Raw genomic sequence first — 25,777 nt, forward strand, 5'->3', positions numbered from 1 at the left:
ACTTTTAGCATCCTATAGAATTATTAAATATGTTTCAGGTAGCCAGCAGACATCTCTGAAAGATTTGACTAAAGTACATGTAATGTGTATTTTTGTAAAATAATGTATATGACATTTTACGTTCCCCGTTTGAACACAATTTGAACTGATGTGTGGCACTTTTCTGCAAATACTTTTCCTTTGCTCCCCACACAGTTTCCTGTTTATGTGCCGCAACCAAAGCCTGCGAAAAATGTAATTAGTCATATCAATATGACAACAAGTGGACTTCAGATGGAGTCCATGTTTAGCTTAGCATGATTTCAAGGAAATAAGCATATATGCAAGTAACAAAATAACAGAGGTACTCTAAAGGCTTACATCCGTTGAAATCATTGCTCCTCGGGTCTCTCATACATATTCTGTATTTATATGCTCTAATCTTTCCAAACTACGGTGTAAAAAAAAAAAAAGAAAAAAGAAAAAAAAAAGGTCTGTTTGAGTAGTAACATCAGGCGAACTAATGATCAGGCAAACAGCTTCAGGCTGTTGAACAGCAGCAGCAGCTGGACCGACTCCCACTGGACTCCACCCGAACATCCTCCAGCAGTCCAAACCTCATCAAACATTCAAACACTGATACCAGAACTGGACAGTCGACTGAAATGATTAATGGGACTCTGCTGTTTTCACACGAAAACGTTTCACAGCTGTGATGAAAGCGTCAACGGAGACGATAAAGGAACATAACATATTCTAGGAGTGACTTTAACCATTTACGAAAGAGAAGAAAAGAGTCAGAGTGGCACGGGGGGATAATGTGAGACAAAAGAAAGGGCTGACAGAGGATAGGGTCAGGAGGAAGAGGAGGGAGGCAGCTGACGTGGCTTCAGAGGCTCAGCTGGAAGTTCGTTCATTCGCTTGTCTGCTGATAGAAACATCACAGCTCCATCCTCTCTGACTGAAGGTCTGCTATCAGCGGGCTGCAGCCTGTTATGGGAGACAGAGAAAGAAAAAGGAAAAAAAAAAATAGAAAGAAAGTGAGGCAGAAAGAAAGACGCAGGCGGGGATCAGCAGCTTAAAGTTCATTATGCAGATTGTGGAGCTAAAATGCTTCCAGTCTGCGAGTCTAATTTCTCTTTCATGGTCTTTGTGAGTGTGGCGTTCCTCCATTACAGGTTAGCAAAGAGCAGCGAGGTCAGAACAATCAGATTAGCAATGCATCCCTCTGAATTCACCATTTGGATTTTTCCATCGGCTTTGAGCAGAAGAACAGTGAGCACAAGTTAGAGAAGGCAGCGTGCAGGTCTCAGAGGTTTTGTTGGGCTTTCTATAAAAAATGGATATACTGTGATGGAAATAAACATTCACACAAGCTCAAGGTCAAACACTCACACACACAGACTCCCACGCTCAAACAAATAATAAGCTTTTTATCTTCTTCCTTTACTTTTTTCTGCAGTCGACACTAATTTAATTCACTAATTATAATCAGCTTTCGCTTAAGGCGAACAAAGCAGCGCTGTACTGTATATGTGTTATGCTAATATAAGATAGAGAATTTAACTTGCAAAGCTCCTGTCTGAACATTGTTCTGCCTGTTAAAAAACAATAAGGTTGTGCTGTATGGGAAATAAAATATATGAAGTACAAAGAAAGGTCATCTGAAGATCTGAAAACTTTTCCATAACATATTAATCAAATTATAGAAGGTCCACAGTAAGTTATAATAAATAAAGTACAATAATTAATATTCATTTGTATATTTAATGTATTTAGGATAACGTACAAGCCCAATGAGTACTCTTTACCACAATCATACAGTTAGATATTTATCACAAAACCTGCAAATGTAAATAACGCGCTTCTTAATGCATGTCGACTTACTGTCCAATTTGCCAGTGAGTGGGCTGATGGGAAGGAGTGGGAGGAAAACTGATAATTAAAAAAGATTATGTTACATCTGGAGATGATGAGATTTAGGAAATATGCTTCAATTTCTTACAGAGAGAGAAAAAAAGATCAAACTGCTGATTATCTGAGTCTAACTGCTGGAAATGCTGGACCGACTTTGTTCAAAGGTAATAAAATCAGCCCATTTGATAAGTTTTCTACCTGCAGACAGCCCTGCCCCCCAAAAATCAGGTTTGGGGACATTTACTCTTATTCTTTTACCAGTTACATATAAATAAGTTACTGAGTGATATTTTCTTTTAAGAGGAAAAAAGCACCACATTTATAAAAGCCCGTAGATGCTATAGTTCACAGTCAGACTTCCATCTCCATTAAATAAGCACCAAAATCACTTTTGCCAACCCTCTGAGGTCTCGGCTTAAACATAGTTGTGAGTTGGTCCTATGTAGAGCCTATGGACAGCACTGTGGGCCGTGGTCTACATGTTGTAGTTGTTTATTCCCACCAGGCTTTACTGTCACAAACACCAGTATGTGGGCTACTCTTGCTAGTGACCTTGAAGCAGCTGTGGAGAAGTGCAGAAATGCACTGAGCTGAAATGGAACCAAGCATTAAAAACAATGGACACTGTCCACTTTGCTGCTGCCTGTGCTTTTGGTGTCCCCACCTTTTTAATTTGATGCTTTTTCACTCCCTTTGCTATCCTACGCTTCCAGTCAGGATTCAGTCTAAGAATCATCAAGTAAAATTGTTTGCTATGGTTGAATACTGTATTAAACTAGACCGCAGTGTTTTTGTCAAAACATAACCACAATAGAAAGACTTAAGCCTTGTTAGCTGGCAAATGCTAACACTGTGTCTAATATATTTATGGAGTTTAATGTAAATGAGCGCTACGTGTGTCATGTTATAATTCAGTTTGCCAGAATGTGGCCCTTCACTTACTTTAGCTTCATCAGCTAGCCCACCCCGACCTAGATCTCTGCGAAAGTGTTTTGAGCTGTAGTGAACCAAAGCTAAAGGGTCAGTCTGTTCCTGTTACTTCATGCTGTAGCAAACTGCAGCCTCAGCTTATAATCAGCCTTAAACAGCTCGAAGTCTGTGTTTGCATACTTGTTCTGCACCTTATAAAGTGTTACTCTTGACCAAAGAACTGGCTCATTGTCATGTTAATATCTGTCTAGTCCACCCTAATCACGACATTCTGCACTGGCAGTATGCTTGCCGAGAAAACACTGTGCTGAATTGATGAGGATTACTTCAAGCTGCACGGATTCATTTGTGCCCACAGCTGCTGGAGTAAACACGGAGATCATGAGACTGGAAAGCAGTGATTACATTTTCTCTTGAAATGTAATGTGGGCTTCAAAAGTCAAGACATGAAGCAGACTAGAGATGTCAAGACTAGGCCAAAAAAAACCCCCAACCAAACATAACACACTATTCCAGTTTGTAACAATCCTTTAAGGTTTTAGCATCATCACTTCCTCCTTGAATCCTGAATGCGTCAGACCTGGAAAGAACTTTTTTATAACCATTTTGGCCAGATAGTGAAATAATTAGATCAGCTCCCTGAATTACTGTGAAACAGTTAATTAAGGCTGAGTGGGAGTGGATTTGAGGTCTTGGCAAACATAAGATTAATATTCTTCTGTTTACTCACACACACACTGGATGACAGATTACCCATGAGCCTCTGGGGCCAGGCCAAGGCATGCAGGCAGAGTCGTGGGTGGTCAGTTAGTTGACACAGTAACAAGCTGCTAGCCAGCGGCCTTCTGGGAAGGCGGCATCCACGACAGCCTGCGGGCTGAATGAGAAACAAGCAATGTGAGCATTCAGACTCATGATTAATGGCTGCTGCTGGTTTTACAGCAATGAGGAATATGAAAGTAAATGATAGTGTGGGTGTTAGAACAGAAAAAAATAACAGCATGTATCGAGGCACAGAATCACTCGTTGATCCATACGTTTGGGTATTGGGCTGCAGAATAATGAGAAGGTCTCAGAAACTGAGCAGAAATGACCCAACAAGGAGAGAACTGAGTAGAGGTGAGCCTCCTGGGAAATCAATATAATGAAACCTTCTCACCTGAAAGCACAGACGGACCGGCCGCAGAGCGACTGCCTTTCATCAGGCCGTCTAGCTGACAGTGTGGACAAACACAGAGGCTTCTGACTGAGGATTTAAGCAGCCTGTAAGGACATAACGGTGGCTTTATACACTGTTTGATAGACTTTAACTGCTCTGCTGCTTTAAGCCCTGTGTGGGAGACGGTCTTGTATGGTTCCCATTGAAATGCTAAGGAAAATGGGCATTAAAGGGCTTTTTAAGGAGGCTCTTTAAATGGCAACCTCATCCTCATGTTCATTTAAAGATTTAAAATGATGGTTCTCATGTACTATATTGCCAAAATTATTCACTCATCCATCCAAATTACTGAATGAAGATGTTCCAATCACTTGAATGGGTGTATGAATATCAAGCACCTAGGCATCCAAACATTTGTGAAAGAATGGGTAGTCTAAGGCAGCGGTCCCCAACCTTTTTTGCAAAGCAAGGTGCATAAAGACGTGGATGAGAAAGTTTGGTGTTGAAGAGTCCTTCACACTACACTAAACTTTTGGCAGTATAATGCATGTGGTGTCTTTCTCACTTCAGTCTGGAACAAAGTGTAATTGGGTCAAATATTTGTAATTAAATTACTCAAAAATAGTACATGCAGAGGAAATGAAACAGCAGTTATACCAGGAACTGTATATAAAACATGAACGTAACCACCAAGAAGTAACATGTTGGTTTGATACTGGTTTTTACCAAAAAGTGGAGGGTAGAACCTGAGAACATCTGTGTACAAAAACTTGTCAACCATAATTTACAACATGGATATAATGTGTTGAATATAACTCGAACCTAGCATTTGAGACTCTACATACGCTCATCAGAAAAATACTTGGTAAAGTAATAAATCAAGGGAGAAGTAAGACTTCTATATAATTTGAAGTCAGGGGAGCCAGTCATTGCTAGCCATTACAAAAAACTGCAGGTTTAAGACACTTCCACATGCATGGGCTTCACTTTTTAGACTCAGTGGCTAGATCCATGGTAACTGTTGCCAGTTTGTTGTACAGTGTGGCATATACCTGTGAAAAGTATATCCAGAAAGAATCTATATGCCATTTGCAGGTCAAACTGCAATTGTGGCATGTGATATCATAGATTAGCATGTTATCTCTGTTTTTGCTGGCATCTCTCAGTTGATCATAAGTAACAAGCCATTTATAAACTACTCAGTAGCAGCATATATTTAATTGAAAAGAGGTTTGTGGCAATGGAATATCCTTTTCTGCAGAAGCATTCGTTTAAGGTAGGTGTAGGTGGGGTGATCCAGAGCAGGCTTAAAATTTAATGGACATGTCGTGCAGAGGTCAAACTGGAGCAATGTGTTACAATAAATATAATGAAATCATCCTGAGAGAACGAGGGCCGTCTGCAGCACATAAGCTGACGTCGTTACAGCTTGCCGGACCTTAAGAAGTAAATGAAGGCGAAGAGCTGGAAGGGCTCGGTCTGAGTCGGTGTCAGATTTAAGTGGCTTCTATAAACAAGCAGGCTGGTTCACATCTAATATACAGGTAATGAAAAGAGCTGCCATCTCCAGGAGTGGCCAGTGGGAATAAACAACCAAATGATGCTGAAACGAATATGGGTCAGATCTCATTATAGCTGCACATGTTTTCTTTCAGCCATGTGTGAATTTAATTCCTCTAATTAGCGGTCTGTACGTGCGGTGAAAGTAGAGTCTGGCTAGGTGTTAAATATGTGACACTTTTCATTTGAGCAGAGAAAGTTATTTGGTGTCAGGCGGCCGGTATTCCTGCTGAATGTGATTATAAAATATGTACAGCCAGATCTCTGCCATCTGCTCTGGTGGCTTCACTGGTTTTTATAGATCAGAGGAGGCAGAGATTAAACCACGGATGAAAAATACAGCTGTAGACAGGATGATATGACTGCAGCCACACTCTGCACGCATGTGTGTACAAGACAGCTTCCTGGTATGGTGTTAGTAGTGGTGATATGCTCAGTAGGGTTGTGTGCACATACAGTATGGGAACCACATTAACCATATAATGCTCACCTTTACATTGAAGACATAGTTCAAAGTCAACATCCTTGTTTTGCCTCAAATTGTGCACTTCCGCTTGCTACTTTGTTGCTATCTTGTGTGTTCACACTAACACGCATGGCTACATGCATCTGGGAGAACTCAGCTGTTGGAGGAAATCTAAGATCAGGTACGGTGATGCATTGGACAGCACCAGAACACTACAGGACCCAAAGCTGAAACCACGGGAGAATTTCACCAGTGATTTTCTGCCCACAGATTCTGTAATGAGTTTCTAACTAGTTAGCAGACTAACTTCTGCTAGCTGTACTACATAAAACACTGCATACCATATTTGGGGAAAACCAGTATATGAGAACCCAGATGGTGGCCTAACAGTTAAAAAGTTGAGTATGAAAAGCTGTGGATGCTTAATGGTCTAATAATCAATATACTTAATGGCATATTGACTGAACAGAGGACAAGGTAGCCAACCAGTTTTCAGTTGGTAGGAGGAATGATGGTCTGCACAGATAGCAAAGCTTAAGCTGTCTTAGATTATGCAAACAGTGATGTCAATGTTTTTGCCATCTTCCTGTTTTGAAACAGTTTTCTTCAAAAAAAGTGAAACTACTGATTGAGCCTGTAAAGTCATTAGGGTTTGCAGAGTGAAGGGGAAATCATGGTTTAGTGGTGGTTGGCAATCTTGCGGCAGTGGGGTCCGTCTACCTGAAGAGAGCATCTGTTGTCAGACTGGGGTTGTATACGTGGTACAATCAGCCTGTGGCTGTCTCTGACTTGTGCTGTTGTTGGTCTGTCAGCCAGCTGTGGAGAAGAGTAAAACTATAACATACAGAGTGAAATGGAGTGTTAAAAACAGTGAAAACTGTTCAAGTCCGTTACTGTGTGTACTTTTCTTACTGTATTTTGTAAATCTTTGATAGCTGCTCCATTGTATAAGGATTTATAGATTTGCCTAACAAGTAAAAGATTCCTGGTTTGATCCTACATGGAGTTACAGATTCCTTGTGGGTTGCATTAGGAGGGACATCTGGTGTGACAATCTGCCAAATATGCAGAGTTACCTGCTGTAGAAACTTCTTGTGAATAAAGGAGCAGCTGAAAGTAGCTTTTTGTTAATGTTTGAGTTTTTTTTGTGCTGCTCCCATTTCTGGTGAACCCAACTGTCGCTTCCCTGTTCTGGATCACTTAATTGCATTTTGAATAGTGGAATTGTACAGCGCTTTGAGGGCCCCGAAAAGCGCTATATTTCACTCTCACATTCACACACTGGTGGAGGCAAGCCACAGTTGTAGCCACAGCTGCCCTGGGGCAGACTGACAGAAGCGAGGCATATGGCAACTAACTGGCATTTCTAGCTGGGCCTACGTCCTCATTTAGGTTTGACAGCGTTTTTGTAGGTAAAGGTGAATGGCTTGGGCATGAATTGAGCTGCGGTTTGGGGAAGGCCTCGAAGGGGACTGGCGGCAGCTCCCGGGCCTGGCAGCTCCCTACGTACTAAATAGAAGTGAAGAAGTTAAAGAATTGAAAGGGGTGGGGGAGGGTGGGGCACGTAAATGAGAATGAACAGTTTGTAGCACTGGGGGAACCCATATAGATGAAAACCAGAAGGAGCATGTTTGTAGGCGTGGTCCTGCTCCTGAAATTTCGAAACTTAATCTTCATTGGACCAGCACACAGCGTCATTCACCTCAAGGAATGAGAAGTCTGGATTTTGGAGGACTGCAAAGAAACATGTTTTCAGTAGGTGCTCTGTAGGCATATACACATGCAAAGTGATGCAACCTTATCAACATTTACTAAACGTGAAGAAGCTGAGGGGTAATTCTACCGTGGACTTCACCTCACCCCCTAGTGCCTGTTTCTTGTCTTCACTTTTCAGATTTTTTGTACCGTCTATGCTAGCTCACAGCAGCAGTTCTTGGGCACACTGAAATTACAGTAGTTTGGTATTACCTCATGTTTGTGTATGTTAATTTGCCATTCATAACATAAAACAGTGTTATATATGTGTTATACATGCAAAAGGCCTGACAAGCTGTAAATGTTTGCAAAAGGTGTAAATCATGGTCAAAATGGTACAGCTGTCATTGCATGTTCAGTTTGAGACAACACAGTTCTGTCAAACATGTATCACGCCAGTAAGTACTGCACATTGTGTGCTCACAGAAGTACCCAAATTGAGACAGTGTGTGACTCAATACATAAAAGACACTTTCTAAATGTTTGCCAGTTCATAATAGAAATGCATGGTGAGTAATTTTCAACCTATACTGAAGAATAATATTGTTCGCTGTATGAGCACACAGCAACAGAAGAAAAGTGTAGGAGGCATTTCTATTTTTCAGGTTCAATCAGCATCGCTAAAGTAACTCCAAGTGTGTCTTTTAAAAAAAATGTGTTTGCTGCATGAAGCGTGAGAGGGGAGGAAACAGTGCTTACTTGAGCAAAAATAAAAGGCAGTCATTATGTGAAAGGCAGCCAGATATAGAAAGAAGAAAGGAACTAAAGCAGGCAGGTATCTAAGATACAGTGAAGGGGTCGCAGATTTCAGGCTGGCAAGACAAAAAGAGGACAGAAAAATATAAATCAAAGGAAGTTGGAGAAGTTTATAAATGTGAGCAGGGTAGCATTTATTGGAAAATAAGGCTGATGACAAATGAGATGCAGGTATGTGGTGAGGAGACCGACCAGGCGTTGAGGGCACGAAGAATAAAATTCCAGTCACATCTTAAATGTTCAGCGATTCTGGTTTTTATGAACTATAAAGAGTTCGACACATTAATTTGCACTGTTTACTGATAAACTATTTGGAATGTGCTACCGTTTGACATAATGGTCAATGGATCATAGCGTATTTGTCCATTATTCACTTTGTATAACTAGAATTTAAACTGAATCATGAAAGCGGAATGACTTGTGCGGCATAAATATTTGGTAAAAAGTGGCTAAAACCAACAGTCTATAGTTAAAGATGCAATGAAATGAATAAAGAAGTATCTGTTAGTGACAACCCTACAATGACTTATCATCTAAATCTGAGGCTCGTCTTTGCTTCACAGAGCTTTATCGTAAGTTGTAGCTCATTGTTTGGCTGTCCAACCTCTAAATTTATAGTTCTGTTCCACTCTCACTGCTCTCCTATAGTCCTTGGCACGATAGGAACTACTCTCACAGATCAGGGAACCGATAATTGTCTGACGACTTGGCATCTAGGGTTATTGGCTAGTTTTTAGGGGCTTCCAGTATGAAACATTTTGGTAATTTTCACTGCATAAAGTCAAATGAATTTGTGCATTTCTGTGTCCATCCATTGAAAGAAAGGCACAGATGCCTCAAAATCCCTCTCTACAGCACTTCTGTGCAGTTACTGAGAGCTCCCACATCAATGTGGAGGAGCAGCTCATGAATGACTGAGGTCTTCATCCTTTCTAACTGTATCCATGATCTTATTGTTTCAGTTACCAACCAAAGTTTGTGGCCACAGGTGAAGAGTTAATCAACCAGTAAATCAGCAGCTTCACTTTAATGCTCAGCTTTGTCTTCACTACAACCTGTCCAGTCTGTTTCCAGCTCCACTCTTAATCCACTCAACCATTAAAAGCAACCAAATAATTAATACACATAAAGAACCTTTCATATACATATAAACTTCTTGAAGAATCATCCTCAAAAGAAAGATGTTCTTTGAAGAGCCAGGCAGCCTTTAAATAACCAGCATTTTTCTTTCTACTATACACACGACATCCGGTCCAAAACATCTTGCTCTGAGTGGAGTTTTAAAGTCCTGTTTTGAATACAGGTAAATTTACAATACAATAAGTAACAAAAACCAAAATGCTCTTGAGTGGATAGTCGATGGTTTTGCGATTGCTATTCAGCCTGTGTGCCCTTCTGTGATCTCCATGGAGACAGTTTACCTGCAGTATATATACCCACAGATGATTCAGATGGGATGGATTAATACTACTTGGACGAATGTGTGATGGCTGCATGCAACCACACAACTGAAATACTCATGTTTACCTTTTTGTCTTATTTTTACATTGTGCTGTAAAGCTTCAAAGTTCATCAATTCTAAATTTTGAGTTGGTTTGTAATACATGACAGCTACAGCTATAGTCCAAATGATGGCATTGAAATAAGTTTTTTTATGGTAATATGTATATATGGTATATTAATTATTTTCTGTTCTTTTTGACTTACCTGGCTGCCGCTCCAGTCCTTCCTGGTTTGGGTGAAAGAGGAGGCTGAGGGTGGAGCTGGTTTAAATGTAGAAGCCAATAAAATGGACTGATCCATCTATTGTGATCATGCAGGGGGTTCTTCTTGAATTATGGTTAGCTGGTATCTCTGTGGTTTTCACCTTTGGTGTATACAATAGTTTATTCATTGCTTTATAACTGGGGCTGTTTCTCATTTGGGAAGTTCGGTTTGTTGAGTTATGTTTTGTTAAGTGGCTTTTGAGTAGAAATTTTTTAAGTTGACCTCCTTTATGGGCCAATTTTGTTCTTAATATACGTTGTTTTTGTCGTTTTGAATTTTTGTAATGATTTTGTCCTTTTTGGGGTATAATAAAACCCATTTTTTAAAGATTTCACCTGTGTCTGTATGTTCTTGGCTGCTTGGTCCCTGATAAAATGGAAACCAGAGAGTTAAATCTTTTGCTTGCCTTTAGATTCTGTGTGCTCAAATGCAGATCTCTATTTATGGAGATTACCCAGAGAGAAAAAAGCTAATCTGTCTGTTAACAACTTCACCAAAAGTGCATGATGTGACTGATGTGAATGCCGCTTTCTATAGCCTGACCTCAATGCTGATGTTTCCACTGCTTCCAAGCTGCACATAGAGAGATTTCAAATTTCACACATGATTAAACCAACTTAACTCTACTCAACCTTAGATCATTTTTATACAAAGGAGTGATAGCAGGTGATGGTGACATAGCTCACTCTCCCTGAGCCTCAGATGTGTGCTGCATGTGGCCGGATTGGTTTGCCATCTGCATCATGATGCAGGCTTCCAGGAGTCCATTCGAGAAGCAGCTGTTTAAAGGCGCACCTGCTGATGTTGCCTAATGGGCCACGCCAGCATCGGTAAAAATCTCCCCGATAAATAAAAGGAGCTGCCTGCTTTTTCAAAGTCACACTGCCATCGAGCTTCAAGACAACCACAGAAACCCAGCAGGTATCTGCTTCTAATGAGGATGGTCTGCTCTGTTTTGTTTTGCAAAACCCAAGGGGTGTGGATTTTGTTGCACCTCTGCAGAAGTTTCCCAGTCTTCTATACTTTCTAGAAAGCCATCCCTGCATTTTTGATCTTGCAGCCATTTTTCTGTTCATATCAAATTGTTTCTTGGAGCTGCGAAAGCCCCGTGGAGCGTTGAGCTGTGCCAATTCTTATCAAAGCCCCCAAGACTGGGTCTGAAAACAACAGTCAAATCACAGAAGGCCTGTTCAATGAGCAGACAAAGTGGTGGAGGTGGCTGTAACAGGCAGGTGTGTATTTAGAAGAACTGTGACTGAACATGAAAGCCCACAGCAAAGCCAGTTTGTTATTTCCTTACCAGGTGAGTCCCCACAGATCTCCTGCACCTTTCAAACAAAAACAATCCCAAACACATGATTGTGTGGTGCGGAGCAAAGACAGGCACAAACAACAATCAAATTACGTTTGTAGTAAAACCAGCAGGTATTATTAATTATTTAGCAATAAAAAGGAACCAGCACTGCAGAGAATCTCTCAGGGCTCGTGACACTAAATGTGAATAAAACAGGATCTACTCTAAAAAGCTGACATTTTCTCGCAAATTCCCTAAGAGGGAATTCTGCTGATTTTACACATGAAGCTGAGCTGAGAAGTACATATCAGTCAGAACAGGAATTTAATGTCTTCTGTGGAACTTGATACGGAAAGCAAAAACAATTACAAACCTGAGGTGTGCTGTGTTTGCTGCTTTCACACAGAACCAGAAAAATGCCACTTCAATTTGAGTGTATATCCCTGGTGCAAACCTTGTTGTCACATCAGATAAATGTCTAAAATTATCTGCTTCTGTTTTGTTAACCAGGTCGTTTGAATAAAATATTGACATAACCACCTGCTGGTTTGTTGAAACCCACAACATAATGGCCATAGTCCTCTGGATTCTTTGGAACCTGAACAAAATATCTGGATGAAAAAGTGAAAGAAAAGAAAGAAGTTAATGCCTACAAGCTGTGCGAGCAAGGTGCAGCCATACTGTACACTGTGTGTGTGTGTATGCAATGCAGATGCTAATTAGTGCTAAATTACCTACAGTTTGGAGCAAAGTCAGCCATATTATAATTATAGCAACAACAAATATATTCAGGAAGGCCAGTTCAGTAAAGTAGTGGTGAAGCCTACCAGATCTAGCTGCTAAAGCTAAAATATATTATATATATATATATATATATATATATATATATATATATATATATATATATATATATATAAAAATGTTAAGACAGTTTTTTGTAAATTAACAAAACTTTGTTTCATAAATACGGGACAGTCTGAACAACAAGCTATACCAGAATTTTTGCCATAATTTTCAGAATACTTTATTAATCCTTGAGGAAATAACTATTGTTTACAATTTAAGTTGTGCTGACAGATTTCTTTCATTTGCTGCTGCAGCATTTCTGTATCATGTAGGAAAACTGAGACGTCTAGTTGAAATTGCACTACTTCTCATATTAAGACATCTCAGGGAGTGAATGTGATGTTAAACTTCTTTACACTGACAGAAAGGGGAATTTCACCAATCTGGCCCACTTAAGATCAAAGTATCTAGCCCTTGATGCAAAATCAGGTTGACATCCTTGGTTTAAAGCTGTCTTGTTAGTCAAACTGGAGTAAAAAGTAAAAAGATGTTATTGCATCTGTTGTTTTGACTTTGACTGTTCAATTTAAAGTCTTCCTATTCTGAGTGACTTTATGGAAGTCACTGATGAGACCCGATAAAATTTGTAAACACATTACATATTCAGAAGTTGTTTGTTTATTCTTCAGAGATATGCAAATGAATCAAGATCGCTGTAATTGTAAAATATAAGCTAAATGGCTAAAGCTATCCCTCTGTTCCTTCCTCATGGGTAAAATAGCAAGTATCTTTGTTTAATTTTGAATTTAAATGAGGTACAAATTCACCATATTTGAAGATGTGCACTTAAAAGGGGTATAGTTTGCACAAAATTAATCCCAATCACACACAAAAAAGGATTTACGGCAGTTGTCAAGCCTCTTTCAGGTGGGTATGGTTTTAATTTTCTCTAAATGTTTTAGCAATGTATCCCAAACAGCAAAGAATCTCTCCTTCGACCCCTTGACAGCGTACTTTATCTTTTCCAACTGTATAAATTGTGTCAGGTCACTAAACCACAAAGCCGCTTTGGGTGGCTTTTTTGACTTCCAATGCAACAATATCCTTCTGCGTGCAAGCAGTGTAGTGAAAGCGATTATGTTTTTATGACTCTTCCTTAATGTTCTATGTCCACTATCTGCGACACCAAATATACCCATACCTGCATTGGGTTGAAGCTCAACATTCAATGTTTCGGACAATGTTTTGAAAATTGTTGACCAGTAGGCTTTTAAAGTTGGACATGACCAAAACATTTGTGTTAAATCTGCAGAGGGATTTCTACATCTCTCACAACTTGCATCTATGTTTGGAAATATTTTGGCCAGTCTTGCCTTGGAGCAGGGGTGGGTTGACCTTGGGTCTGGACTGGTGGTGTGCTGCCGTGAGGAAATTGGAAGGCTGGAGGTGACCAAGGCTCTGAGAAAGGTGGCGATGCAAGACGCCGCTTCAATTTGGCACCCGTCTTCATCAGGGGTATTGAGCCAGCATGATTTCTTTGAACATTTGAGGCCCAATAGGTTTTTAGGCCTCTGTAACAGAGCCAGGCGTATTCTAGGTTTTTTCCCCCATCCCATACAAATGAGATCAGAGCTTTATCAATAGATTTAAAGAAAATAATTTTGGAAGGTAAAGTGGGATACACTGAAAAGGATAAAGAAACGTGGGGTGTATATTAATTTTTTTTTTTTTTTATACAGTTTACCCTCCCTGCCAACGATAAATGAAGTGGCTTCCATTTCTTTAAGTCTGATTTGACCTTTTCAAGTAACTCACAGAAATTTTCTTCATAGAGATTATGCAGATCTCTATTTATGCCTAGATATTTAAAGCCGTTTTGAAAGGTAGCAAGTATCTTTTTAACCACATTTGTAAGGGATGAGTAAGACTCACTGGTTTGTATATTTAGTGAAAGGATGGTGAACAGGTTTCCCCCTTGGGACAGTTTCCACTCTTTTTTTGCATCTAGAAAAATGTCCCACCATTTGTTAAATAAATTATGGAGGTGGTACAACAAACAAAGAAAACATACCTATATGATAGCAATTGTCTAGTGCCTTGAGAGCTTATTTATATGCAGACTGCAGAGGCTTTATTACTGCATCAGTGGTGAAATAAACAACAACAACAAGCAAATAAATCTCAACAGCTTCAAGTGTTGGGTAATCATGAATAAATTTAGTTTAACTAAGATTTTTTTGCTTTTGTAGGACGGTGCTAATTTTGTTCTTTAAAAACAAAACAAAAACAATCAAGGCTTTACTTTATAAAGATACCATGATATTTAAAATTGGACCTACATCACTGACTGAATATCTTTGAGAAAAACAATTTCCTTAAAAAACAAAAAACAAAATACAACTTTTTAAAACAAATTTTAGCATAAAGGAAAAAAAAAAGAAAAAAAAGAAGAAGCTGCAAGCCATACATACAGTTACTTTAAAAACAAACAACAGCATAAATATTCTCCTCACAGACTAAAAACAATTAGGCAATCAAATCAAGAGTTCAGGCAGCAGCTTTGGTTCAGTCCACTGATGCTGACTTCCATGCAGAGCAGCATGGTACCTTCTAGCAATGTTTGACAGCTTTGACAACAGTTACATCAGAATCTGACATACCTCTATGACTGCTGGTTTCCCACCTGGCACGCTTCTCCCTCACAGAAATCTCAGGAGAGCAACTCCATCCTGTCTCACAAGACAGAGGGGCATGGGAGGAATTCTCCGCTCAGTTGGCGTGCAACCTGCTGCAACTATTTCAAGTTGCTTGACACTAACCTCTTCCTTCAGGCAGAGAAAAAGACGACCTCCATTCTGGTGCAGAACCAAAGCGAAGCACAAACATGCAGAGATCTTCTATGATGGAAGATCTGTAGCTTTGACATCTCTGCTGGGCAAATGTGTGACGCAAAGGGCTTGTCAGGGGAAAAAAAAAAAAAAAAAAAAAGTGTAAAAACTGACCCTGTCGAGTCTGATTACATTGTGAAACAGGAAGAAGAGTAAGCTTGGGGCTTTGATGCCCCGTGGTGCCACAAGATGAATTTGAAGAGATGTAGTCTGATATTTTTCTTTCCTGCAAATTCTGAACAATTTTAACTAATTATTCAATTTAAAAGACCAAAATAGGAACGATTAATAATCCTGCTGTGGTCTCAGTACTCAATGTCAAGCATGAGAAAAACAGATCCAACAGAGAATATTTCTTGAACAGACAAAGATAGAAAGCCTTTACTGTCATTGCATTAAGGATACAAAAAGACTGGCGCACCAAGGCTAACTTTACGTGCTTGCATTGTGGTTTAAAAAAAAAAAAAAAAAAAAGATTACATTAAGCACACCATAAAAGGACTACTTAAATAGAAGCATTTTAACATCAAGCACATTGCAAAGAACCACATCCAGACAACATAAAATACTGCAATCAATAAAGTGCCGGCGTCAACTGATTTTGCAAAAGTAACAGTTTTCGCAACATAAAGCATAATAAATAGCATATAAACATTGTGTGTGGACTGTGACTGCTCATCTTGTATGGTGAGAGTGAACAGTCTCAGGCAGAAAGTGCTTGTGTGTGTCTGTAAGTCAGTTTTTAGTAACCTGTAGCATCTCCCTGACCGCAGAAGGTCAAACAGAGTCTCTGAGATGAGAACAGTCTTTTACAACATTTTGGCCTCTGGAAAGGTGACGTATGTTTGCAATGTCTCGAAGGGAGAGATAGGGCAGTCAATTACTTTTTGGGCAGTGATGATGACCCTCTGTGGAGCTTTTCTGTCAGCTACAGAGCAACTGGCATAACACACTGTGAGGCAGTATTTGAACATCCTCTCTACTGCGATATAGCCAAACATCACCACAAACTTCTGTTCAGAGGTTATTTAAACGAGGGTGCCGGATGGGCCTAGCTGCAAGGCTGAGTATGCCCACATAAAGCACCGGTGCAGAGCATGTTGCTCTCCAACAACAGATCCACCACAAACACAAAAGGAATGACATTAAGCTACTGATAACTGTCTGATGATAATAATAGAGAACTAGCTTCACCAGGTTACTGTATAACTAGCAAGCTGCACGTAGTGTTCACACAGCCAGCTTGTAGACCTTTTTAAGGCCATGAAAATGCAATACTCAGTGTCAAGAACATACTATAAGATACAGAATCCTAATTTTTCAGCATTTTATTAAAAATCTGATACTAGTGTGTGGCTGATGTTATTTGAGGTTACCTGTTACACATTTCTTTATTTTTATTATTTCACTCTATAGCAAAGTAACTACGCACAATGCAACCGCTCAGTCTATCCACTGTCTGAAATAAGCTGCTCATCTCTTTAAGCCAACTTTCTTCTCATTGGGTGCCCCTCGCTAATGAAACATTTTCAGGTGGGTGGGGCTTCCGTACTCTGACCATATAAGGGGGATCTGCTATTACTGACACCATATTGGTGACATCAGATCATTCTGAAGCCTGTGTTTTTGGCTCACTCGGATTACTTTAGTCACACCAAAAGACCTTTAAAATTCACCGTATTTTTCAATATAAAAGACTAAACGCATGAAGACATTTAATTCATTGGAGTCTTGTAGTCTGTGAAGGAAATAATGTGGAGCACATAGTGATTAAACAAGCATGTGCCCTTATCTTTGAAAGGAAAGCACCCTTATTACAAAGTAAGGAACTGCTGTTGCTGTAACGTTGACATTTAAAAATGATTTATACGGTTTCAATGCCTCAGCTCTGTCTTTTCAAATTACACATAATCAGGCCAGTGCTCTTAGAAAGTCTAGAGCAGAATTTTCACCTCATCTGTATCCAAGCATGAGGTTATACGGAAAAGTTAAAGCAAATTTAAGGCTGTCACCAGCAAAGCTCCAGGAGAAAACCTGCAAAAGGAGTGAGAAGTGTAAGGTCAACACAGTCAGCAGATTGGCTAAAGATTTCCTATTCCATGTCTGCCAGTGTGATTTGTTTGACTCCCATACAGTATCTTCTTCCTTTCTATCTATCAGTATTGTCAACACAAAGATAAAGTCCCATTGGTTTTTTTTCGTACAAGATGATCAAAGTGATTCTGATTGTTGTTCATTGTCTCACTCAGGAGAGCTTAGAGGTCATTTTTCATCCAGCCACTCTGATGCTTCAGCCCGAAACGCTCCACAGAAAACTGCTTTTCTCCGATTCACTGAAATCTGTCTCTGTCTCATGCAGTTCAAAGCTGTGCAAAGTAATAATCCATCACTGGGCGCTCTGACCTTGGGACATAAGCGGCATCACAACAACAACACAAACGGCACAGACAGGCGACAACTTTCAACACCTGTTCCGACTGGCTCGCTGCCCATTGCCAATATGGATGAGTAGAAATATGGATCCAGGTGGGATGTGAATATGGATGCGATCACAGCTTTGATTATGGTGGAAACACAGTGAGATGGAGCTGGGAATAGATTGATGGATACATGGAGAGATAGAGAGAACGAAGTTTTATTCGTGTAAAATATTCCGATGTAGTGAATTTAATTATGATGACAAATCTGGTTGTACATGAAAACAGCATGGGTGGCAATATAGATGGTTTCAATAAAGTTGCTTTAATGCTATCCAGATAAATCCCTTCATATCTGCTGTGCGTGGTAAATTAATGACTCCAAATGTAACTCTCACTGCTCAGAGGCGCTCGTGATTAATTTCTGATCGCAATGTGTAAAAAAAAGAAATCAGCAGGAGAAACGATCATAATGAAGCAAGCCTAAACCTCCCCCCCCCCCATTCACAAAAAAAAAAAAAAGATGTGAGGGAAAGATACTATGGTCTGTTTAATGAAGACACTGATGTCATTAAGTCCTCAAGCAAAATGCTCATATCAGACATCGTTCTTACAACATAAAATAACCCATCTGAGGGGAACCTGTGCACTTATTCTGGAAACATTTCTACTTTAGACGTGGAATCAGGAGAAGGATGGGTGACACAATGTTCAACCAGGAATAATAACACAGATTGAGTCTTTTCCAACAGTGGTTGCACTCAAGCAAACAGAACTCGTAATGAACATGGAAGAATCCCTTTAATTATTATTTTAAATTAAATGTCATGCTTTTGTTTAACAAATCAATGGTGGTTTCATGGAAATGGTCTTTTTTGCACCATGCAGATATGTAGTTCAAGCTACAGTGTTCAAGTTGTAAGTTAAACCTTTCATAAACTTATTACTGCTGTATATAATCAGGATAAGGAACAACATGTACCACAAGGCGCATTAAGCGAAACAAAACAGTAAGATAAGTCAAACTTCACTCAATTCATTCTTCTTGCTTCATCCATTTCCGTACCATTGACTCATTAATGTTAAGGAGCTGCTCTATTCCCATGTTGTTGCAGTATATTAATGACTAACCTCGTATGGATTATCTCAGTTGTTCTCCTGACTGAAGTTTGGTTCGTTTACAGCATCCTGCCATGCGATTACAATTGTCCCCAACCATCAGGAACCCTCACCTCTACTTTTATCCAGTGGAACAAAGTTAGCGCTCATCCTCCAGCTTCACTGCGTATATGTTATGCTAACATAGCTGTGTCGCTAGTGATCGTGTAACACATCATTATATACCAGCTAGTCCAACTTCAGCAACCCTACAAAAGTCACTGCTGTTTAGTTTTCTGTCTTCATTTATGTTGGAAGTGACAGCAGAGCTGTACGTTTCAATTTATTCAGAACATGCTATATCATGTTCGGGTGGAAACTATCGAGCTAACTCCCTGCTAACTTCTAACTCATTGTTCATTAGACTTTGGGACCTGAAGCAGATGGAGTTTTGGACCCAGATTACTCTGTGAGGCTCTGACTACGGTAGCCGTAATGCTCCGACAATCCATCAAGCGGTGCGGCTTCGTAGCTTACCGAAGTCATAATAAAAGATTTTTTTGACAGATTTGTGAGCACCGTGTAGCACATAACATCGGTTCGAGGTCAGTAAGCACAACCAGAATTCATACATAAGGTGCACCGGATTATGCCCAAACTGAAGAGACATTTCAAACCATCTAATTTTGCAAACAAATGCTTAATGTGATTTGTTGCAAAATACATTTGTTGCAGGAGTGGTACTGATTTTTGGTCTGGATCACCATTTTGCTAATATCTGCAATATAAAGAAATCAACTCTCTAAAACAAAACAAAACAAAAAAAACTAACTTCATGGGAGCCTCTGCTTCGGCTCCAGCTGGGAGCGAGGAAACTGAAATGTTTTCATTTAATTTCTCTGAAAGCACATCAGTGAGTGTACAAATCCAGCTTTTCTGTGAAGCTTTACACTAAATAATACCAAAAGGATGAGAAAGGAAAAAGATTAACACGACTGATCTCAGCCTCCTCTGGACAGAGCGTTCAATCACAGATGTTTTTCTTTTCTCTCTCTTTGTCACTTTGTACGTGAAGAGGATTTCTCACCAGTGACCACATGACTTCTGAATTTCAATTAGGGACCTGGAGTATATGGACAGCTCTCACTTAGCAAAGATAGGGATCTTTTAAATGTCATATAATCTATATACACTTACCAGTAACTTTGTTAGATACACCTTGCGAGTATTGATTTGGATCACCTTTTGCCTTCAGAACAGCCTTCATTTGTGCATTCATTGGTTTTGAGAGACGCTCTTCTGCAGGGGTGTCGGACTCGAGGGCCGGTGTCCTACAAGTTTAGATGTGTCCAACACAGCTGATTTAAATGGCTAAATTACCTCCTCAACATGTTTTGACGTTCTCCAGAGGCCTGCTAATGAACTGATCATTTGATTCAGGTGTGTTGACCCAGAGTGATATCTAAAACCTGCTGGACACCGGCCCTGGAGGCCTGGAGTTCGACACGCCTGCTCTTCTGCATACCTTGGGTGTAATGAGCTCAATAGAGTCAAGTAATTCTTCTGCTCAGTGAACTGCTACACACTGAGTATTTTCTCTTTTTCTGGACCAGTCTCTGTTAACCTTGATGGTTTATAAGTCAAACCCTGAACCGGTTTGTGGGGATAATCTTCATCTACTTATTTTCTGTATTTATTTCCTTTTGTCTGTTGAGGCATTTTTCTGTTTTTCTGATTTATGCCAAGGCAACATGTATGTCCTATCTAATACGTGGTTCTGATTAGACGTTATTGCCACTGGTCGTCTTCATGTGACTTATCACGGGTGATTTAAAATGGCGTTTCCCTGTGTGTCACTGTCTGTTGAAGAGGTGTCCTCCAACCGTTGCACATTACTAGATGCAGTAAATAAGAAAATTTGAGTTCTGCTGTGGGCAAACTGTCAATTCTTTTCTATGTTCAGCTCTGCACTTGCCCCACGTGGTGGTGAGGATGTACATGGATTTCTTTAAATAACAGTTGAACAGGAGGTACTTGGGGAAGTGGATGGCGACTTTTTGATGCAACATTTCGCAGCCTTGCCTGGTGCGGCATTAAATGCGCTCTGTGTTTTCCTTTAAGTCCAGTCAATTTGATTTGTAATGACTTTAATCAAGGCTGCAGTCTCACAGGGCTTCACGACGCCTGCATTTTGAAACAACAAATGAAAACAAGGGTAGCAATACTTTCTAAATCTAGAATCTGCCTGGTGGGGAAATTAAACTGCAGCTGCCAGTTCTAACAGCTTTCTCTGAGCAAAAATAAGAAAAAATGCAGAAAACCGATGTGAGGTTAAATAGATCTATTTAGAAATACATTATTCATGTGCCCTTCAGTAGACATTAAACTGACTTTAAATTATAGCCTGAAAACATTTCTCTTGCCTCGTTGTTGGCTGAATATATTGCCCTTTTAAAGCATCTGCAGGGATGGTTTTGCACTAATGATTCCTGCAACGCTTGACCATAATCCACTTTACTCTGCTGTAGGTTGATAATATAAATCCCACTGTCACAACAGGAAAACATGTTAAGAGATTTGTGGTTATATTTACAGATTTTATATCCTGTGTACTTTGGCTTAATAAAGCTGTTTTCTGAGCATCTTATCAAGCACCGAAAACACACAACCAATGTCAGCGTAATCCTCATGGTGCCAAGCGACTGTCAAAGCATCTTTGTTCCTCTGCCCGTCACCTGGATAAAAAGTAAACTGATCCTAAATTGAACAATATACGCTGCCACTGCTGGTCCTGTGAGAGTCATTTCGCATTGACTCTGGAAAATCTTTTGAAAAAGCTCTTAAAAAAAAGAGAGAAAAGTTGACCAAGTTGAAGATAGCCTGACAATATCTGGGAAAATATAACAGCAAACTGAAGAAGAAGAAAAAAAGAGACAATAATTTGAGGGAGAATGAGATGGAGGCTCCTGCTGAGCAGAAAATAGCTCACCATCTCGGTTTGTGAGATAACAACAAATAGGAGGCTTCTGTAAATGTCATCCTGTGGGCGTGTGTAATGGGAGGTGTGTCACAGGGTAAATGAGAGACTTTAGCTGGAGAGAACCTCATGATATCGACTGTAATGGGACAGCTTAGGTGATACCTGCAGGAAAATGGAGGCTTCTTACTGAGATAATTATATGACTGAAAACATGGGTAATTTTCATCACAATCTTAAAGAATTGAAAATGACTTGGGCTTGTTGAATATCACTTTAGAGTCCAAGTCATTTACGGGCAAACATGAGAAAATTGGCATTTGTGCAGGTGGAAGCTGAATTTCTGAATTACATTATGTTTTAACAGAACAGGCAGCTCATGTTGTAAAATGAGCCGAGGCTGCCGAGAATAAATCTGAGCTTTTTTTTTTTGCTTTTTTTTTTTTTTACAGCAGAATGTTTTTAAAGGTTTAGTTTCATTAAAAAATCAAAGAAAAGAAAAGAAAAAGATTTTGCTGTACTAACATGGATTAAAATGTGTCTAACACTATCAAACAGATTATGACATCTAAATTTTTAAGGTAACTTCTATTACCTTAATCTGTTAACGATCCTTAGACTGCATTTAAAAAGATGACATCTTCTCATCTAAAAAGTTAAGCTGCGACTCAAGATCATAGCAAAGTGTGTAATGGACACACTGGTAAACCCTCTGGATGTTCAGCTTTCTCTGTCCTAAGCGTCAAATGGACATGCATGGTTAATTTGCACTACCAGCAGGGGGAGATAATATTTAACGCCAACAAGTCGCTACCACCTGTGGGAGGTATGAAATACATTCCAGGCTCCTTCCATGCCAGGAACTATTAAGACGGTGGCTGATATGTATTTAGAAGTAAATGTGCCAGCAATGTCTCTTTAAATGTTTTCCATTTATTTTTTCATGTTGGCTTGAAATAAAATATCGCCATCTGCTGGTACTGCAACTTACCGCAACTTAAGCAACTTGCGACAGGCAAAGCTTGACATCGTTACACGCATTGCTGTGGCTAGAAGTGCCGCAAATCTGTATTTTTCTGAATGCCCACCAGGGGGCTACTCATCTGGCTGCAAAAATAAATATGATTGTGTAAAAGTGTAACAGAAAAAAGCTATTTTCAGTTCAGATCAGTTCATAATACTACATAATGTTCAGTTTGTAAATTATGGATGCTCTAAGAGTCAGAGTACTTTGATGGACTTCTGGGTATACAGGGTACACCCTGGTGACCTGCACAGAGTGTACCTGCCTGCAACACCATGAAAGTTTGGATGGGCTGCAGCTCTCTTGTGACGCTGAATTGCATAACATGCAGAAATGTGTATCCATTCTCTACCTCTATTCTACCTGGAATAGAGACAGAAAGGAAGATCAGACAAGATATGCTTTAAGCTGGCCTACCTTGCAATTTACAAGTTTCTGCTGTATTTGTATAGCGCTTTACTTAGTCCCTATGGACCCCAAAGCGCTTTACACTACATTCAATCATCCATCCATTCACACACAGGTGATGGCAAGCTACATTGTAGCCACAGCTGCCCTGGGGCGCACTGACAGAGGCGAGGTTGCCGGACACTGACCACCACCAGCAGGCAACGGGTGAAGTGTCTTGCCCAAGGACACAACGACTGAGACTGTCGGAGCCAGGACTCGAACCGGCAACCTTCCGATTACAAGACGAACTGCCAACTCTTGAGCCACGATCACTTTGTTTACGAAACACCTCAGCTTGATAGACTTCACTTGTCAGTGAGGTATGTCATGGAGGTTAACTCCATCTTCTCTACATCGTACAGCAGCATGACTTCAGTCCTTCAATTTTCAAAAAAAGAGCCTTTTCCGACTAAACGGTTTGCAAAGGATAAAAACAAACAGTCTTAGAGACACAGACATCCAGGTGACGAATTTCTGGAATTAGATTGTTGGACAGTGTCAGAAATCTCCCAATCTCACATATTCCTGCTGTCAGATATTTGAAGGTCCTTCCGGCACATTTTTTAAAACTTTCTAGTTTATGCAGAAATTTTTGAGGAGATGTGAAATTCTTTCTACCTCTCTTTCTTCATTCTTCACATTTGTGCATACTACTGCGACAACAGAAAGGAAATGAAGAGCACGAACTGCTATCTCCAGTTTTCCAGTTTAATAGTTCAGTTTGTCCCCTCCTGTCTTAGAACAATGGACTTTTTTAATTGCATCGTGAAGAGACACAGGAAATACACATTTTTGTATTCATTGCAACAAAATCAAAGTAACAAGAACAACAGAAGCGTTATTTTTCAAATATATGACAAGGTATATAATGTCTAATGACTCGACTGGATAAACATCTGACAGCACTGTGTTCAGGTTAATTACACCTGCTAAAGGCTCAGGATACATGAGCCAGGAAGTGCAGGGCACAGAGACAGCTTACATAACTAAAAGTAAAGGATGAGAGCGAGAGTTAAAAACGGGACTGTATTTTATCCATACACAGTGGTGATTAATGATGAAACCAGGCAGCTAAAAGACAATAGAGATGATGCAATCACAATGGAGGGAAAGAAACAAAAAGTAGGAAGTAAAGAAGACACGGTAAACACGCAACAGGCTAGCACTAAAAATGAAAAGCAGAAACCAGGAAATGTCTGTGTAGGTTTTCAGTCATGGTAGCCTTAAGAGCTTAATAAAAGAAGACAACTAAAGAAGTCCAGTTGCTTTCCTGTTTTTAAGCTCTCAATAGAGCTGTTTAGAAGCTGATTCACATATAGACATAACATTGATCTTAGGCAGCATCATGTGTCGGCGTTGAGAAGCGGTTGGATTATCATGCAAATGTCAGGCTACAGTGCGCTGCTGATGGTTTTTAAACCAAGTTTTCCTCCATGGTCACAATGACTCACTAGTCAGTGATTGAGTCTAACAGACTGATGAGGGTGGAAGATGAAGGAAAGAACTCAGACAGAGGAAGGTAGAAGGCAATGACAAGTCAAGAGACAGAGTTTAAATGGAGCATTAGCTCTCCTCGTCTGCAGAGAATATTTATCAGATTGCTCTACAGTTCCCCAGTTTCGGTTTAAGAGCACCTTGACTCTTCCAAGCTCTCCTTCTTAATAGGAGATAACACTGGTCTTATCTCTAATGGAAAAATAACAGTCCCCAGAGAAACAGAGCTAATCTGTGACAGAGAAATAACAGCAGACGAGGACAACTTTTTAAACATGTCTGCCTGAAGACGACATGTACTTTTAACGGATTATCCTCACACTCATCGCCTTCTCTCCCCAAAAACATTTCCAGCCTCTCCTCTGTGTCTGCTTCCACATAGTGGAGTCAGTGTTTGCCCTGATTTGTATCAGTTATCACGGCAGAGCTACCTTACAACCTTGCTATCCAATAATGAAATGATTTTCCAGTTTCACCTCCAAATGCTCTTATCAGCCATGTTGAAGGCTGTGAGGAGGAGGGTCAAGCCTTCAACAGCCCATACATTTTTTCTATTAATTGTGATCTTTTATCCAGCTTTAAATCCCTCTAATCTGGGTAAAGACTTAAATCTGATAAAAAGTTAGAAATCAATTGGATTTGTTAATTATATCTTTATGGATATGGAGTATTATGGAAAAAAAATGCTCAATATATAGAGCCTGATTAAACGCCACGTTTACTGATGTTTACCTTACAAACATAAGATTGTCTGTTGTGTTGCCTGTATTTTCCCTAAGAAACTGCTAGGCACTATTGTGCAGCAGTGCAGTGTTGTTGCTGCATGAATGAACCATGGTTACTTTTCCAATTACAAGCAAAGCAACACATTCACAGTCACACAGAAATGCAAAAACAGAAACAGAATGAATTCTTATGAACTGATGAGAGAGTCCAACATTATCCTGTGAAGGTCAGGAGATCCCTGAGAATCTCCATATTGAGCATTTGAAACATCCAGGAATTTGTTTGTGCTGGTTAGGCAGCGTTTTTGTGCAAAAATTTGATGTGGAGAAGTGGA

At 39.8% G+C, this 25,777-nt stretch overlaps 1 long non-coding RNA gene across 1 annotated transcript; it reads right to left on the reverse strand.

The window, feature by feature from the left end:
• Positions 1-554: 554 nt before the first annotated feature.
• Positions 555-4,076, reverse strand: LOC309694773. The gene is made up of 3 exons (XR_014272956.1): positions 3,986-4,076; positions 3,557-3,703; positions 555-969 (listed from the first exon to the last, which is right to left on the reverse strand). It is a non-coding gene; the product is annotated as an uncharacterized lncRNA (long non-coding RNA).
• Between the last annotated feature and the right edge of the window lie 21,701 nt (positions 4,077-25,777).

Source organism: Aulonocara stuartgranti, assembly GCF_965226115.1.
Source record: "Aulonocara stuartgranti genome assembly, chromosome: 18".
Lineage (NCBI taxonomy): Eukaryota > Metazoa > Chordata > Actinopteri > Cichliformes > Cichlidae > Aulonocara > Aulonocara stuartgranti.